Source organism: Lynx rufus, unplaced genomic scaffold (genome assembly GCF_022079265.1).
Source record: "Lynx rufus isolate CCGP_SWC_20201006 ecotype Redwood Valley unplaced genomic scaffold, mLynRuf1.p SCAF_3, whole genome shotgun sequence".
Lineage (NCBI taxonomy): Eukaryota > Metazoa > Chordata > Mammalia > Carnivora > Felidae > Lynx > Lynx rufus.
Window position 1 is genome coordinate 114,919,330 of NW_025814845.1, and position 20,397 is coordinate 114,939,726.

The 20,397-nt window shown below is 35.4% G+C and overlaps 1 protein-coding gene across 1 annotated transcript in view; it reads right to left on the minus strand.

Annotated features, from left to right (window-relative positions):
• Positions 1 to 20,397, minus strand: part of SLC7A11 (solute carrier family 7 member 11) — a 74,935-nt gene that overhangs the window by 24,835 nt on the left and 29,703 nt on the right. The gene's annotated exons all lie outside the window — the stretch shown is intronic.

Here is a 20,397-nt window from a genome sequence, read left to right on the forward strand (position 1 = left end):
AGCAAGAGGAAGAACCATGTTCATGTTCTAACTTAATGACAATTTCTGGGCCAAGGATGAACACAGAGATGTGACAAGCAGATTGTCATATAAAGGTACACGGCGATCCCACTGACTTCAGGCATTAAACACCTGCCCTCTGCTCCTTACAATAAGTATCACAGCAAGGCTATGGATGTTTTCACTGAGACACTTTAAATTTCAATACCGCTGAGGTCTAATCTAAATCTCACCATTCTCCATTGTCCACAGATGAAGAACTCCATAAACAGAAAGAGAAGACAGAGAGACCTGTAGAGAGATGTAAGAAATGAACAGACACAGATTAAAAGGCGGCAGGGCTGAAGAAGGCTCATGGGAAAATGTAAGGAGAAAGGTACAGCGAAACCAAATAGAAAAAAGAACATGGAAACTTACAATTCAGAAACATAGGGTGATAAGCAATCAGAAGAATTGGTATAAGCATTTAATCCCTAAAAGAACCCTTCACTTTTTTATCCTATTAGAATAAATTCATCGCTAAATAAAATTATTCAGCAAAATGTAGCTTGAGAGTAAATTTTCGTTTGCCTGAGTTTCATACAAAAAAAATTAACATTGTCTACATCTCATTTTTTTCTCATTTTCTAGAGATTTATGGTATGTCTTCTAGATATATTACAGTTATTAGTATTTATCGTGAGTAAGCATAACAATATTAGTAGGCACGTTTGAACGTACAAAACCAAAATTGGTTTCCAGTAAGATGTTAGCAATTAAACTACCAAAAAGATACATTATTTAAATAACAATGAATTTCACACTGATGTTCAATTCTTATTTCTGTTACACTGTTTTTACAACCCGCCTTTTAAAATTTCATTATTTCCCTCAGGATTTGGCCTGACATACACTAGAAGAAAGCAACATCTCAGTGACCCGTTCTATCATAACGGAGTTCCCAAGATTCAGATGTATGGCTGAAACATTTAACTCCCTACCACAATTCTGTGTCCCTCTTTCCAGAGCAGAAGTTATTCCCAAGAAGCAGCTACCTGGATAGGCTACATTTGCCAGACTCTCCTGTATCTAGGTGGGAATGGGACTCATTCTTGGTGTCGACTGATGTGGCAAGTAAAGGCCAAGGTGGTTATAAGTGACTTGACCTGACACCCTCCTCCCTAATGGACAGCCATTTGCAGAGAATCCATACAGTGGCAAAGCCACACTAAGGAAGAAAGCGAGGTCACGGAATCAACATGCGTAGGAAAGCCCGCCGGTTAGCGAGGGACACCAACTGGAAATCAAAACTGAAATTTTTGATTTTTTAAAGTCCTTGAAAATTTGTCATTTGTTTGCTGTAGCAGCTGGCATTGCCCTAATAAAGGAATGAAAGGCTGCTCATTATATCAAGATCTCAGTTAATTAGTTCATATAAGACTTAAAATTGGTCGTCACCAAATTGTATCCTACATTATATTGTTGTATAATATATAAAATTAAGATATAAAATCCTTAAAATAAGGTCCCAAATTATAAAAATCAACTAAAAACATTCATATCTGAAAACAGTAGGATAGGGAAAATTCATCATTATTCAACAGAGCAAAGATAGACCCCACCGCTCTCTACTTTAAAATACAAAATCCCTTGGGGCGCCTGGGTGGCTTGGTCGGTTAAGCATCCGACTTCGGCTCAGGTCACGATCTCACGGTCCGTGAGTTCGAGCCCCGCGTCGGGCTCTGTGCTGACAGCTCAGAGCCTGGAGCCTGTTTCAGATTCTGTGTCTCCCTCTCTTTCTGCCCCTCCCCTGTTCATGCTCTCTCTCTGTCTCAAAAATAAACGTTAAAAAAAAATTTTTTTTTAATAAAATAAAATAAATAAAATAAAATAAAATACAAAATCCCCTACACTTCTGCCAGTTGCCACCAATTCAACAAAGGTCAGAGCACAATTGCCTCTTGTTTTGACCAAGGACATATAATAAGACAGTGCAATGTTAAATAAATGTAATCTTATGCCAAGAACAAGGCAACATAAAATAAATATACCCACTTTGGCATAGTAAATGGGAATTAGAGTCAAAACCCACTCAGGCCATAAACACATACCTTAGAAGGAACTGATACTATTTCTCTTACTCTGTGCATAAATCAGGTCCGGTCACACTTCTGATCAGTCACACGGTAAGAAATGGAACAGGTAAACCTGGAGACGTTCAACCGTGACGAAAGACTACTGCTTCTACACCAAAAATTGTCTGCAACATTTCCGACCAACAGTGACAAAGCTAATTATTAGTAATAATTTCACTTTGATATCTGCTGGTCAGGTAGATAACTGAGTTTCCAGTTGGGTGTTCTGGGAGTCAGAACAGATACTGGACAACTGGTAAGATGACAGACCCCCCTGGTCTCACTCACTTCAACCAGATCAGTCCTCTTTTACTCACTTTATGCACTGATATTCTGCCACACAACAGAGGCTTTCAAATAGTTTTAACATCACTGCTCTACACTCTACAAGTCAAATGATGTCTTTGGATCAATTTTTTTGGATCCAATACTGGCTTCTTAAAGTACAGTTTTGAAAATATATGAATTGGTTTCATAAAGGAGCCATATGTGACTGATTATATAGGTATGTGTATATATATTCGACCCTATAAAGTTGAAAATAATTTTTTTACTGCAACAAGTCCCTATTTATACTCTTAAGGTGATTGAGGGAAAAATCCTTTTTTAAAAAATGAAGTTTATTTATTTATTTTGAGAGAGAGAGAGAGGAGAGAGAGAGAAAATCCCAGGCAGGCTCCACACTATCAGCACAGAGCCCCACACGGGGCTCGATCCCACGAACCATGAGATCATGACCTGAGCCAAAATCGAGAGTCAGACGTTTAACCGACTGAGCTACCCTGGTGTCCTGAAGGAAAAATTCTTAGAGGAGCCAATAGCTATGGCCTGGCTTTAGTAAGCGGCAAATCCACATGGTAGGGCCACAGAGAACATGACACAACAACCTGAGGGAACAGTAGGGAGAGGCAAGGATGAGAAGAAGTAGGGTTGAGGGGCTAAGTGCCTCGCCCGCTGAGAGAGAGAATGTGCCACCGTCAAGAAAGTGGTGATGAAGACGCCAGATTGGAACTGTTCACAGCTCCCTGAAGAGGTCACAGAGGTCCACAGAACGGCAGAATCGCCCACAAGCCCTCCCTCTCCTCTCCACAGGCTGTCTATTCACAAAGATTCATACGCTCAGCAGAAATGGAAATTTCATGATCTTTTATCTTTCTGCTCAAAAGTTAATCCCCTCCAACAATAAGCTTTTGTGCTTTAGTTTATATTTACTAGCGCCTTTTCTTAGACTACAAGCATTCATAGGCAAACCTCTCACTAGGGATAATTTTTTCAACTCAGATACACTGGGCAGTGACTGAGGGACTAGGAAAATTAAAGTCATCCTGACATTTACCCACCCTCTCCTTCATAATTTCTCTCTTGGCCCTATTCCCCAAATACCTACAACCAAGAAAAAAATTGTACATACCATCCCAGGTGTAAATTTTCTTTTAGCAACATCTTCCCTCTGGAGTTTTACCTTTGATTTTGTTTTAACTTCATAGAATTTTGAAAATTTTTCTGGACTCCAATCCTAAGGTGGAGTCTGGTCACATTCCAGTCACTATAGCAAGGGACTCAAGAGATCACTGGATCTCTCAAGGTTTAAACTTCCTTAACAGTTAAAGAGGGTATTGAGTTAATAGAGTCTAAAGTCCATTTTACTTGAAAGTTCATTATTCAACCACTTTGGCAAATAAAGCTAATCCATAGAGATTGTTTAACAGAACACTTTAAAAACTCAGTGGAACTCATGTACCAGAGCATTCTAAGGAAAGGCCTGCCTTTGCCTTGTTCTGTCATTCAGAGGAAGAAATAGGATGCTGACTTGACAATCTCTTCTCCTGAACACTGAAGATTATGATTCTATTCTCAACCAGGAATACCAGCACATCAAAGCACCTTCCATCATTAAAACTTCAAAGTGTCAGCCTGGCTGAAAAAAATTGATCATTACAAAAGATCATTTAAAGGAAAAGTGGTCCGTCCATTCTTCCAGATTCTAAAATGGTATCTGTGGATCAGGTCAGACCTCTGGAAGGCCACATTACAAGGTCATATTATCCTAGGCACTCATGGAATGTCTTTGCAAGTCACTATATTTTCTGCCTCAGCTTTTATCCAAACTTCATTGCGAACACAGTTTTAAAAACCATCTGAATTTTAGGAGGACATTTGTAGCAATATTGTCATTTGCATCCATCAAGCTCTTTATAAAGACTTCATTCATTTCATCAATGTTTATCAAATATCTTCTTTATGCCAGACATTGTAAGTACAGGGATAACGACATCAACCACAACAAAAAGTTTATTCTCTCATGGATGGAATCTAAAATTCAAACAAGAAGACACAGAGGACTCCCCATCCCCCATTCTTAACATGGTTGCCTCCTTCCTGTCAGTTAGGCTCATACCAAGTCTCCCCCTCAGAGAAATCTTCCCTCCTTTTTCTAAGTATGCCTCCCCCAATGCCAGAACTACCCATTCCCTATCATTTTCAATATGAAGAAAAACAAAACAAAACGTCTTCTAACTCCTAATAGTTTTTTCAATATCTTTATGCATTCATAATACACCAAATCCTACAAAGAAATGGAGGCCATTCACTGAGCATTACGAAGTGTCCTCAAAGTATTGCCTCTAAATCTCTAGTGCAAACATTTTTTAGAGCTGTTGCCAGGACTGTTCGTCATCTCAAAGACACCTCTGCTTTTTGTGTAGCTTGTAACCACATAGGGAGAGAGTTCCTGGCCTCCTTGGTTTCTGGGTTTTGTTGTTGTTGTTGTTGTTTTGTTTTGTTTTTATTTCTTTTTGCTTTTTATCAATCTTTTATTTCTAAGTCATGTGGTTCATTAAAACAGTGAGAGAAGATAAGTATTTCAGAAGATACAACTTGGGATTTAAGGAATTTTTTGAATAGAAGTTTGTTTACAATAGTGATGGGAGGACTCATAAAACTTATAAATTTAAATTACTTCAACCAAACTATGTTATCATCTTGACTCTTTCTTTTACCTTGTTTTCACAGCCATGAGACCAAAACTGCACAATCCTCCCAAAAGAAGACTTGAAAAAAATTAATAAAACAAGCCATGAAGAGAAAAAAGGGGGAAAAAATGTTAAGAGGCAGCTTTAACACAGAAAAGAAATATTTATTCTACCAAACCCTCATGAGAATTCTAAATTATTAAATCTCTGAGTTCACCTGATTTATGAACAGGATAACACAGCCCCTAGCCAAAATCATTTTTAATAAAAAGCAGGAAACCTCCTGAAGTTCATCTCAGATTTAATATCAAACACAGCAGCCACACATGAACATTTCCCCATAAAACACAAACACAGCACAGCGCAATCTTCTGCCAGCCATCAGTGGGGCGTCAGCAATACAAACAAACAGGGTGTTTGAACCATGGGAGGGATCAGGCCTCACAATCTAGACAAAGCAGCCAATAGAAATGAAACACAGGCTGAAATGATGTCAATGAGGAAGGGAGAGGAGTTCAAGGAAGACTCATTTCTAAATCTATTAGAGCAGTCAGCTCACACTTCTGGTCAGAACACTGAGCTTCCTGGTTGTGACATTTGAGACAGCAGCACAAGTGTATTTTTGTGTTGAATTTTATGCATAAATTTAGAGTATACCAAAGGAGTGGAAACCACCACGCGAAAACAAAGGCTAGTAATTAAATAATCCAACATTGCCATTCTCATCCTGCAAGAAAAGTAGTAAACATCTAAAAGATGCATAAAAATATGATTCAAATATTTTCCAACAGGTATTTGGTTCAAAGGTAAGAAAGATGTCAAGGGGAAAAAAAAGTATCTTATTCTTTTTTCATGTATGTTTGCTTAGGAACTGTGTTTATTACCATGTTTATAACCTATGTGGTAAGGGATTTCTTCTCAGGAATATAAATTCAACTAGTTGGAGATATATAAAATAATTAACTTCATCCATATTTAATCCCATATAGGGAAGTTTCAGCAATTATAAGGATCACAAGGAAATGTTTTTTTTTTTCATGTTTCCACTGATATTTCCATTAATATTTTGGTATTTGGTATTCAGTTAAAAAATATTCTGGAAAACAGAAAATCATTATAAAAAGTACTCTGTTAGTAGAGTACAGGGATTAAAAAAGAAAGGCCAAAAGGGGAAAAGTAAGACTCATATCACTGGCAGATGCCTTGTAGGTTACTTTAATTAGTTAGTATTTTCAAAATCTGAAAGAAGAAAACAAATTAATAATTAACTATAGGATACAGGGAAGGAAATTTTGGGACTATAAAGGACTTAACCATACATGTAGAATAATTTGATTTAGGGCAAATTATATTGTAAAATAATGCTACCAAGATAATTTGAAAATTATGAACTTTAAATTTCTAAGAATGATACAGTTTTTCCTCATATTCATGAAAAGCCACCTCCGTATAAATACGTTATACTAATTTATTCAGGGAATTTATTATTTATATTAATTTGTTCAGAGAGAAAAAAAAGTAATAATTAAGGCCATCTTTCTGTCCAGATAACAATATTAAAACTTTCAGTAAAAATTGTATAGTAATTGGCTGATGTATCAATAGAAAGACAAGTAGAACAGAATAGATCACTTTGAAATATAATGTAAAAACAATATATAACAACTGTCATACTTTATGAGTATTATAAACTAAATAAGTAAATATCATAAACTAAGGGGTGATATGACTATTCAGTAAATGCTAGGATATTGGAAAACTGTCCGGCGGCGGGGGAGGGGGGTGGGGGGGGTGATTAAAAGCCTACATTCATTATGTCATGCTAAAGAAATCCATTCCAGATAAGTTAAAAGGCTTAATGTCAAAAAGAAGAAACAAACAAACAGAAAATATGAGTGATATTTAAATGATCCAGGGATGAATAAAGATTTATGATATCAAACCAATATACAGAAATATTAAAAAACTCATATTTAAATGTAATCAATATAAATACATAACTTATTAAATTACTACATACAAATTCAAAGTTCTATAAGCTAAATCATAAAGTTACATGAAAAACTGAGGCCAAATTTTGCAATCAGTATAATAAGCAATTAGTACCCATAATATATAAAGAATTCTGTTGGGGCTCCTGAGTGGCTTAGTCAGTTAAGCATCCGACTTTGTCTCAGGTCATGATCTCACAGTTTGGGAGTTCAAGCCCCGCATTGGGCTCTGTGCTGACAGCTCAGAGCCTGGAGTCTGTTTCAGATTCTGTGTCTCCCTCTCTGTCCCTCCCCTGCTCACACTCTGTCTCTCTCTCTCTCTCAAAAATAAAATAAACATTAAAAAATTAAAAAAAAAAGAATTCTGTTGAATCACAAATATTCATGCCTCAAAATGGCAATCACATACAGCTACTAAACTTGGGACAAGTATTAAGCCTTATATGTGATTTAAAAAATGTAATTTAAAACAATGAGCTATCACTTTTGCTTTTCAATTAACAAAGATTTTTGTAAATTATAGTCAATGCTGATTAAGTGTTCTTAAGTATTGCTGTTGAGTGAGGAAACGGATGTACCCAATTTGGAAAGCAACTTGGCAACACAAAAAGAGACTTTTTTGAGAGTCCATCACCTTTGACATAGTACTTCCCTTTCAGCAATCTTCTTAAAGAAATAATTGAATATACAAAAAGATTTCTATATTATGTGTATAATACATCACTTTCACCCTAAAAGAAATTGGAAACATTTTAATGCTCCCAGAAACATGAGTAATTGTTGGTATACCTACCCAATGAGATATTATACCACCATTAAAAATGGCGTTTACAAGGATGTTAGAGATCTAGGAAAATCCAATGAAATGACATTAAGTGAAAAAAAGCAGTATAGGTCTAGATGAATAATAAGTGCAAAAAACTTGGGGTGCCTGGGTGCTTCCATCGGTTAAGCATCATGGTTCATGACATCGAGCCCTTTGACGGGCTCTAAGCTGACCAGCGTGGAGCCTGTTTGGGATTCTTTCTCCCTCTCTCTCTGCCCCTCCCCAACTCACTCACTCACTCTCTCTCTCTCTCTCTCTGTCTGTCTCAAAAATAAATAATAAACCTGAAAAAACAAAGAGCTAAAGCTGAGCAAATCTAGAGGCAGACAGACTTCATGGCGCCATCGAGCTACGGGGGATACAACAGTGAATGACACAGATGGAGTCCTGTGTCAGTAAACCCCCTGACCCCCACAGGGGAAACAGACAGTAAATAAACACATAAATCTATAATGTAATGCCAAAGTTACAAAGAAAAATGCATATGTGCATTTATCCCAAGTAATATAATGCAATACAGACGTGCGTGGAACAAACACACGCACATACACGCATGGGGGGAGGGGAAGCAAAACATCAGAGTAACAAGTGTTTTTATTTTATGTAATCATGACATAATAGGTGGTTTTACTTTTCTTCCACATAATTTTTGGTATTTTAAAATTTAACTATTATTTATTATTAAAATAAAGGAAGAAAGACCACACACCATTATGAAAAAATACTATGAAAATCAGAAAGTTTTAAGTTTTCTAATAGGGTACAGGATACATAGAAAGAAGCTTCCCTTTCAATTACTTGATTAAATGGATCACCTGACCGTAACTGCTAGGTGGAAATTTGTATCCTAGACACTTAAAAATGGGACAGACAAGATGTGTCTGTTAGGAGAAATATGAGAACAAGATAGTCAGGATGTCCCGTGCTCTGGGCTGCCTCTTGGATGGGAGATGTGGAGCTGGGAAGGCCGGGCCAAGAGGTGAGGGAAGTGTGCAGGGAGATGCCTTAGAAACAGCAACACCGGGAGCAGAAGTAGCCTGTCTTTCGGAGAACAGGAAACTCTGGCCCTGCCTGGTCAGACTTGCATCATAAACTTGATGGTTTGAAAGCACCTACATATCCAGGCTGAAGCTGTCTCTCTCACTGCAGTTCAGAGTTCAGGTTGTGGCCCAAAAAGACAAAGGGCTCCGTGTACCAGGGAGGGACGTTGCTGAGTTCAATCTGCAGCTGTCTTCTCTCAGCATTTGCCACTGATCACCTCTCCTTGGCCAAGAGGCCGTGGCATTACGAGGACCGAATAGCTAAACACTTACGTACATTTAAAATACATTTAACCTTTCTTCCACCGGACCCTGAGCAGCTACAAAACAGCTTTTTCGAATCATGATCTCCTCTTGCTATCTATCTCACTCATTTCTTTTGTCATTTTCTGGCTCAAAATGAAGTTAATCATGTCTTCTATATCAATTTCTCTTTTGCTTGCCTCAGGCCAGAATATGGGAAGTGAGATTTTGATTGTTTGACAATATCAATACAGAAAAATTAAATATTGTTCCCCCCAAAGAGATATCAGAACTATTTTAAGAATCGGTTTTATCTGTAAAAATGTTAGAGAAAATAAAAAGTAGCTATTTCCCTACAGGATCCTAACATTTCAGCATTTCCTAGTCATAAAGCTTCTGTTTTAATCTTGTAACCAAATGACCTTCAATAAACGACCTGGAATAGATTATTTAATTCAGCTAGCCTAGGACCCCTTTCATTACGTGTTTGAAAAACAGCTTTAGAAAGTCGAATGCAGGCAAATGTTAATGCTTTTATACATTTTAAAAGGCAGTTTTGTTCCATTCTCAAATAACATACAGGTCACTCCTAATGATTACATTCTTCCCCCAGCTAATTTCGAGGCTACAATCTTGCCATATCCATCACTCTTAGATCTGTAGTCAACAAGGCTAAATGTTTGAAAAGAGGACTAGAAAGGGATCAGTATTTTAAATATAAACAAATGTAAACACAGACAAATTAATCCATCTCTCTGGCTTCAACTCTTTATCCTTACAATGAAAGGGATAGGAAATTTGATGGCTACTTTCCTCCCGATTCAAAAATCCCAGGCCTTTGTGATATATTTTCTCAAGGTCAAGTTCACTATGTTTTTAATTGTAACAGTGAGTTAGTCTAATAAACTAGGCCAGCCATGCCAGCATGTGAATGGAAGAAGGCAAACGAGTGGAGAACTAGTTATTATGTGCACACAGGTAACGTGAAAACTTAAACAACTTGGAAATTTAGAGACATCTTCGCATCCCTTGCTATCTATCCCTAAAAGAATGACCGTGACAGTAGAATGTCAGGGAAAAATAAAAAGGTGCCATCATGAAAGGCCAACAGGAGAGATACTCTGGAGGAAGTGAGACATGAAGGGTCTATATAAAGCTGTGTGATGAGGCAACCAACGAGGCTCTAGAAATGACTCTGCTCACAAAGTCATGCTTTATAATCTTTAGTATCTCTTATTTTGTGATATATGAATATATGTCAAAAGCTTTAGTTTTACATATTATGAAATATCTGAGTGTTATGCCACAGACTTAATTTCATAAATTATCTTCCCTGTAATATTGTATATCTCACTATATGAAACAGTGGCCATGGTATTTAATCACTGCATTCTCAACTATTATGCATTAGTATTGATTATTATTAAGCTTTTGCCACAGATAGCTCTCCCTATCTGTTCCACATATCTAACTTTAAAAGAGAGAAAAAGAGAGATAGAAAATGAGAAAAGGGACAAATGAGAAAATGACACAGTAGTAAACAGTTATCCGGGTAAACCATCTGACCATTAAAAGCTATGAGCATGTCTCCTTAGAAAACCAACAAAGCACTATATGTTTTTGAAAAACAACCTCCAGTATGACAGATTAGAAATGCCTAACTCTGAGACTGAGAGACTTTGTGATTCCCGTGGCAAAGTATTTCAAACAAGGGTGTCTTTTACCTTATAATGATGGGATTTCAAACCCAACATTTAAGTAGTGCAAAAGAAAGAAAGAAACAAACAAACAAACAAACAAACAAACAGTTTGGCCAAATTCACAAATCCTGATGTGATAATCCTTCTTTGTTTACAAATGAGCTAATGACATATTTCATAACAAAAATAAGAAGCAAATGGTTTATCATTAAATAAGTGTCCTCACTGAGCAAAGTATTGTCAGACGCATCGGTATATTATTTCTAATTCTCATAAAAACTCTGCAAGGTAAGCATTAGAATATCCATTTAACAGATGGCTAAAGCAATGAATATATATATTTTTAAGTTATCACAAATCTCTCTCTCCCCCTTTCTCTTTCTCTTTCTCTCTCTCTTTCTCTTTCCTCCTTTCCTTTCCCTCTCCCTCTTTTTTCTCCTTAGGTAGGCAACATAAAATACTTACTATTATGAATAAATAAATCCATCTGGACTGTTGGAAATGTCTAATGCTTAAAGTAATAGACCTATCAGAGAAGATACCTCTTTACATAGGCAATTCCCTCATAATATATATCTAGACTCTTGAGACAAATAAGAAACACATAGAAAAAGACTAGTACTAACAACAACCTGCAGCACACAAGTTTATAGACCATTTTATACCTTCTAGGCACATATTATAAAGAACAATAAACAAAAGTCAGGATTCATCATCACACACATTTGATAATTTGATACTCTACCATTCTTTTTCCATAGCTGAGAAGTCAGAGGCTCAGAGAGGATAAATAATATAGCTATGATCACAAAATTACATAACTCTAGAACCAGAACTAGAATTTTAGTCACTAGACTCCAGGTACAGAGCTCTTTCCACAACACCAACGTGAATCTCACTGTGCTTGTTGGTTCCCAGCCCAAATCTTCTCCTGTAATGGCATTGCTATTTCCCTCTCCTCCTTAACCCACCCTTCCCTCGAATACCTAATATGTGAAAGTCAGGTTTTTGACACATCTTGTTTGAAATATTTCCAAATTTGACTTAGGATTCTCTTTGACCTTAAAATTTAAGAAAGGGTTTCCTTCATCTCCCTAGCATGTGACATCCCTCCCCAATAACACAGACCATAACACAGTACATGATGCCCCACATTGGTTCGTATATATTCACTGACTTAAATGTAGAACCAAAATATAGAATTAGAAGCAAACTTAGGCATTGGTCTGCCTCATTTTTCCACCTCAGTATCTATAGAATCACGGCTAAATGGTAAGTTCTTTTTTTCTCTATTTTGGGATTTCCAATGCCTAATGCAATTCTCTTGTTTCCATACTTTTGAATATAATTTTATCTGAAAATGAACTTTCTTCTCGTTTAACTTGATTTCAATTGTTCTTCCTCTGGCATAGAGAATAAATGATCCGATCTTTTTCATTAAAAGAAAAAAAAAGAAGACAACTATATTTTTGCAAGAGTATATGAGCACCACGTTGACTCATCCATGTTCTCTAAGCAGTTTAGTTCATATCTTTGAGCTGGGACAATGTGGCCATTATGATGCTATTTGCCAGAAAATTCTGTCACATGATTTGCCACCATGTCTGACTGTAATAATGGGTTATGTCCAGGGGGCAATTAACTTTTCACAGACATTTGCTTTTATTGAAAATAAACATAAAACAAGACTTAAATGTGACCTTTTGGATTATAACTCTCCTTAAACTGTACATATGTCAAAAAAAGGAAAATCCACTGAACCTGCCATCAGGTTCATCTTCCCTAAACACAACTTCATATACCAAAAACTTGTACCATACCTCCACTCACCACATTCCATTGGCTACTGGATCAGGTCCAAAATTCTTCTAATGGAGGCTCATCCCATACCAGCATCCACATCGTACCGCCATTTTGTCTTCTACTCTTCTTTACAATCTTTTGCTTTAGCTAGAGCAGTCTACACATTATTCCTTGAAACCATGGCTTTGTGTATGCCCATCCCCTGTTGAAATAGTTTTATTTCTCTATTCTACCTTTGTAAATCTTACTCTTCTTCCAACTTCCTCTTCCACAGCAAAGTTACTTTCTTAGTCATTACAACACTTTGTACACCCATGGGTCACTTCTGCTTTGCCTCTCAAAGAGACTAGTTGACATGCTGGAAAGAGTATGAGCTCGGAAGCCAAACAATCCATGCATTATATCACATTATATCAAACATGGATTATAATCCTAATCTTCTCATGTACTAATTACAGGGCCATGAAAAGTTACTTCACTTCTTAAAGCTTTAACTTTCTCAACTGAGGAATGGAAATAAAATACATCATCTTATTAAAAATAATCTGAAGTGCTACCTTGTAATCCATCTATCACTCAGACAACAAACACTGTTTATATTTTTAATGAAGGCTGTGCATTTTTAAGTTAGGCATAAATCTTAAAAAAAACATATGGGGGGGGCGCAAACTAACACCTGTGTTCTCCTGTTTTAGAATAATCCCATAGCTTCTTTTCCGGAAATAAAAATAAAAATTTAAATACATGACACCAGCCACTCAGGTCAAAACCTTCTTTGGCAGATTTCATAAAGGAGTTTCTTGGTAAGATTGTGAACCTAAAAATAAGTCGCTGCAGTGGAAGTACAAATAGTCCATCCATTATATCCACACCATCAGCCAGCAGTGTGGCGGTGACAGTGTGGGTGTGGGCATACAAATATTTGGTTTCGAAGGAAAAAAAATCTGCCAAGAAATATATTCTGATTATGATGAGTGAGCATATTGCCACCTAAGGGAGATCAGAGACTACTAAATAAAAAGCAGTTCTCATCATCTTTTGAACCTTTTAACTACTAATGATTGGGTTCTTTGCTGATGATGCAGAACAACTTTTCAAGCTGATTAATAGGTCATGTGTGTAGAAGAGGCACCCCTGTTCATAAAACAATTATGCTAATCCTCTCATTTTTTTCAAAAATTATGAATATTGTAATCTTTCAAGAATATGGGTGTTGGTTGCAGATGGCATTTGTGTATTACTTGCCGAACTCATTAACATTTTTGAATTTCACATATTTTATCCTCACAACCCCATGAGAACTTTAATATGGGGATTATCACCCTCTATTTAAAACTGGTAAACAAAGATTCAGAAGCAAGGTGGAGGCCTGCCCAAGGTCAAACAGCTAGTTAAGAGGAGACAGCATTAGAATTTTGATTTTCTAAATGAGTACTCTTTTCAAAGACTCAGTAAGTAAATATTTCCACAGTTCATAAAAGTGAAGGAAATCTTTCTTTACTGGAAAGTCTCAACTTCATTTGACTCATTTTAGATGTTTACATTGGCAATACTGTTTTAGCTTGTGCCTATACAAATTCAAAAGTTGCTCATTTTCCTGAGTAGATCGATAAACTGAGTCAATGTTTGATAATGACTAGAACAAAATTAACAAAACCATTCTTGTGTTTGGCCAGTGCAGATATAATGGCCTGGATGCATATTGTCTCTGTGCCTAAAGAACAACACAGGATATTCTATTTTTGTGAGGATCTTAAACAACGTTGTATCTGAATGAATGCCAAGCAGCAGGCCACAGACTAGATATTAGTGGTCTAAGAAGTTTTTCACCAAGTATAACCCAGAATGTAAAAGGTATTTATGAGCCACTTTATGGGTACAAACATTAATATTCAAATCCAGGCACAGAGAAAAGTAGCTGATTTCCATAAATGAGAATATGGATGAGGGGAGTCGCTAAAGTGTGAACTCAAAAACAGGAGACAATGTAATGACTGACGTTTACTTCTGATTGCAAAAGTAGTTCCTTTCAGATAAAAGGATTCTAACTCTGTAACCTCTGACTTAATGTCATTCAATTTCTCATCTGGGTTGTACCTATTACAGTCAAAACATTTGCCCTACTCTATGTATGCCACCCAACCAACATTCATCAAACCTTAAAATGGTCATAGAAATTAGCAGGTTCCTAATCAACATGTGAAAGTTAAAAATAATTGTAGCCCAGCTCAGGGAAGTTATAGTCAGTTTCTCATTTTATGTTATATGAATTACATCTGTTTAAAGATATTATAGAAGACATTCATGCATCTGGTGGAAAGCTAGATTACATAGTATTCAAGGTCCCCTCTAATTCTCAAATTCTTTGATTCTACTCATTATACCATTTGTGGTCTCTTATTTTGTAAATTATGAAAGGAAACAGAAACATAAAGTAAAATTAAGACAGCCGCTGTTATTGTACCTAAAACATGAGTTCATGATTCTAAACTCAAAATATAAGCTCCAATAAAATTCAAATTCAAATTTAGATACAAGTACTATGAAAGGATGTAAAACAATCAAAAGCATTGACCTTCAAATTTTTGGGCCACACAATGGAGTTAGCATCCTTAATAAAGACATATGTGAAACTGAGAAATGCAAGAATTTCGATCCTAGGGAATATCAACTACATGTCCCATCAGTGAGAAATTTTTAGACTGAGCAAAGGCAAGGAAGAGTAACTTGGTAACCTTGTTCTCTGAACATAGAACCATCTCTTCTCTGTGACGTCTGGCCAGATACCGACCAACTGCCTCAGTTGCTCAACCAGTATAATTGTACACATATTTTGAAATATATTGAAAAATGGATTCACAAAACTTTTTACATGTATTTCCAGAAGAAATGCACAAAATTGAATGAGCTTAACTTAGGTATCAATTATCAATGATTAAAGAGAAGCACTGTCACATATTAAGATAATTCTAACAATTCCTTATTGTTATTAATAAAGTGATGCCTCATTTTGCCAAAGAAATCTTTGTTAAGTTGGGTATAAATTCAATTTATGTATTAACTCAATTAGCATAAAATGAATGAGTCATTTTTGAGAGATTCCTCCAGCAAATACTTTTACAAATTAATTCTGCTTACTAGTCCAGATTTTTCTAAATGCCTTTATTTACAGTGAGGTAATTTTCTGGGAAATTAGTTTATATACCTTAAGAACATATATCACTTGAGTATTTGTAAAATAAACTCTAGAAATGGTCTAAGAATGCAGAGAACCTTGCTTTGTAATAAAAAATCATAACATTACTATAATCTACACATACATAGTCAAGACATTATATGCTATTTTCTAGCAACTGTTAGAAAGCTATAAAGCATATAAAGATGAAATTTGCCTCTAATAGAAAACTGCATCCTTAAAATGCCAAAAATGCAAAACAAAAGACCTCAAATCAACCTTTAATGTTTTGTCATGCAATTAGCTATAGTACATTGGGACAAGATTTTTAGATTGTTTTGCTTTGCCGTGTTTTTTTAATCAGGTTACCAGTTTTACACGTCCTATAAGCAATGGGCCTTATAAAACAGTATGATATTATTAATAAATGCCTTTACACTGGCTTAATACAAGTCAATAGGAATAAGAACATATATACCAAGAATTTAGAATGGCAACATTTGAACTGAATATAAATTACGTGATTATTGACCATTTATGAATCAGTCTGATCAATTACACTGCCTTAAAGGTCTTTGGGCATTTTTCCCAAGCCAAGTTTCTCTTCTAAGTTATCGTTGGTACAAGGTGCGATGACTTTCAGGCATCAATTAATATAAATTGAAAGCAGGCAAAGTATTAATTAAACATGACACTCTGATTATTTAAACCTTCTATTAAAGTTGATTATTCAGACCATGCCGATAGCCTGCTCTTCAAAAATGACTGATGATATCAAACTTTACTGACTTTCACCAAGTCTACTATTTCCAACTCTTCAAGACAGAAGGAATAAATGAAGTGAGAAGAACACTGGAACAAGTCTAATAGACAAACTGACTAATCTCAGACCCCCAAGGTCAAAGAAAAGCAATTCATTTCTTGGCTTTCATCAACACAAGACGTGATTTATCAATTGAAGGGCAGGATTACAAACATTATACATCTCAATGATATGTTCTTTGCACTGTGTAACTTTGTGAACAATGATAGATTGCACTGTCGCCACACAAATAATGTCATAAGGCAAAACTCATTATATTTGCAAATAAAAACACTGATTTTTAAAAACAAATGTACACATTACCAATCATTACTACTACCCATTTCATTTCATGGGGGGACATTTTAAATTTCAGAGATTCTTTGGGATTCTATCACCTTCATGATCCAACCTTTGGACATTCCAACTCCTCAAAATACTATTTTTACTCTTAGAGAGTCAGCCACCATGCTATAGATAATTTCTAAATGTAATATTTTTATATTATTACAAAAGTTTCAGTGATAATTACTGTCATTTTACATAAATATGTTAAATGCCTCTTAAAAGATTGCTACTCCCATAGATCCAAAGCCACTCTTAGAGAAGAAAACATTATAAAAGGACACTGGCAACATTTTTAACATTATAAATGTAATCATATAGCAGGGATTTTGCCCCAATTTTTAGGATTAGTGCTTTACAAGCTTTAAAGAGGAACTGAGACCTAACAGAAGAAAGAAGTCATGAGCTAGTTATTTTGATTCCATGAATCTCTCAGTTTACCTCTCACTTGTGGTAACACTTAGGGAGCTGTTCTATAAGTCATTCTCCTAATAGCAGTTCAGAAATGACTCCATAGAGTGATGTTAGGTAATCTGAAAAAATCACCACTGAAATTAAAGTATATGTAAAGGGCAGTCAATTGTGATCATGAAACCTCATTCTACATTCTATATATTTTAAATCACATTGTTATTTTCAGTGATCTAAATTAATGATCACTTTTTCTATTAGGGCACAATTGTAGCAAAATTTTATTGCCTAGGTGGAGAAGGATAGTAAAAGGTGTTGTATGTTCAGCTGATGATTCATTTCACCAGCTGCCAGAAAGTTACACGTTGCAGCACACCTGGACACATGCACCCGTGACTGATTGGGAAACACATTTATCTTGGCATGTCACAAAGGAGATGGAATTCTAATTACTCTCCCTTGTAACTAAATACATTTTGGAGCTGTATCTACCTACAAAATAATACAAATTACACATCTGGATGAGGTTCACATAATTTTACCATCTGTTCTCTATGTTCAACCATAAATATTTCCCAAATCATTCCTTGTGTTTAAAAAATAAGATTTAGTTTTAAAAGACCTGGACTGATTGCCAACAATATAGAGAAATGTTATTTTTTTTTTAAATTAAGACACTGAATACGTTGCTTAAAAGCTTGAACTTCTTTGGTTTGATAAATACACAGTACAAATTTAATCTTTACTTTTCATTAAGGGGATTTTGTGGATTTCTCATATTCTGACTTTGAGAAAATAAATTTGTTAGCTAAATTTTACACAGACTCATTCAGACAAAAACTGAATATCTGAGTACCTTGTATAACAGAACAAAAAGGTACCAGAGGTTTCTTTATTCACCTTAAGTATTAGCAATTATTAATTATCTCGATCCCAAATTCCACAGATTCTTACTTAATTTCTCCGGAGAAGTTCCTTAGTTTAAGACCTTAAAATATCAAATTAAAAGTATTCTAGGAATATTTAATGAAGTTTGCAAAATCATAATTTCCAGAAAATGAAAACATTTCATCTGGTATAACCAGTGATAATAATCAGTCTAAATCAGTTTTGATAGCTACTTTTAAATTATTATAAACCTCTTATTTTCTCTAAATATAAAATGTTATATGAAATCTGTACATAAAAATAGGAGAGATCATAAAATACATATTCAATTTCAGTGCTGAAAGTTTATAGAACAGGCTTCAACAGGTGTGATATACTTTTCATTTTTCTTTCAAAAACACTGAAGAGAGAGAATTGGCTAGGATATTGTCGCTTAGGAAATACTCTTATGTGAGTAATATTTTATGTTGTTCTTACAATCAGGAAATATAATTATAGTAACAACAACCAATTATGTAGTGATTAAAAAGTACAGTCCCTAAACTAAGTACTTTATACGTATTAACTCATTGCCACAACCCAATGAGGTAAGCGCTACAATTATTCTCACTTTTTGAGATGAGGAAACTTCTTTGCAACAACAAAAAACCACTGAATCCATACATCACTGTTCTTTAGTAGTTGTACATACTGAATCACAGACATTATCAATGTGTGAAAATAAGACCCTTAAGAAAGAAAGAGAGAGAGAATCTTGAAAAGTATACTATTCTTGTAGAATACATCAGAAATTCAGATCAGGGTAATTATGGCATAAATAGGTTTAAAATATACTCAATATACACAAGAGTAGTGTATACACAGCAAATAGACCTATATTTAAACCGTTAAATACCATTACAGGAGAACATGAGCTATCTCTATGCCATCGATGTACCATACAATAAATGTTACATTATAGGTCACATCCACAAACCTACAGTTTGCCTTTTTTTTTATAAGAAATATTCTCCAATACTAGTTTTTAGTAACTAGACTCTTTAAAATGCCTTTAAACTTAAAAGACATAAACCATAGTAATCTCTTTTTTGCAATGGAAATCCAATAAATATTTTACATATATAAAATCTAGTAAGAACAGCCTTTTCTCTGTGTTGCCATTTACACACTTCTCAAAAATAGTAAAAACAGGGCAACCTATTTATCTGTGTCATCAATAGATTTAGAGCCAGAAAGTGGCTTATCATTTCAAAGGAATGCTAGAAGATACTAGTTCCCGGTAAATGAGTGTACTGTACCACAATTCCAGTTCTAAATATGAAAGTACTATCATAAATTTCTCATATTTCTCAATAAAATAAACTTTTCACATGTTTAAATTACATATTTACTTGTGTCACGGTTGAATCAGATGGTATAAGACGTCATTTCAACCTTAGTTGCTGGTGTGCGTGTTCAAAATTCTAACGTGGTACTTCGCCAGATCTAACTGGCTTACCATCTCCTGACAGACAGACATAGTCCCAGGATTTCTCAGTCCACCTTAAAGTGAACGTTGAACACTTGAGCCTCGTCTCTGATGTCTAGGCAATTTTATACTGACTCATCTTTGTACATGTTTTGTTTCTCAGAAGTCTTTCTCCCTTTCCCCTTTCTCTCTCTCTCTCTCTCTCTCTCTCTCTGTCTCTCTCTCTCTCTTTCTCTCTCTCTGTCTCTCTGTCTCTGTCTCTCTCTCTCTCTCATTCTTTCCTGTTTTTTTTCTCCCCTGAAAAATACCTGTTTATCATTTGAGACTCGGTATAGGTATATCCCCCCAGACAGAGTTAAGTGTTTCCTCCTTTACTCTCTGTCAGATGAGTAAATAATCTATGATGGCATCATACTATGTTACTTTCATTTGTTTACACATTTGACTAAGTGACTAGACCATAAAATCTTAAATATAAGTTTTATCGTCATGTAAGAAATTTCTACCACAATGGTTGAAATATGGTAGATGTATAATCAATGCCAGATGAATTAAATTACTTTATAATTCTGTCCATATCTTACACTGTACTTCTTAAAATTTCCCTCTTCTGCCCATA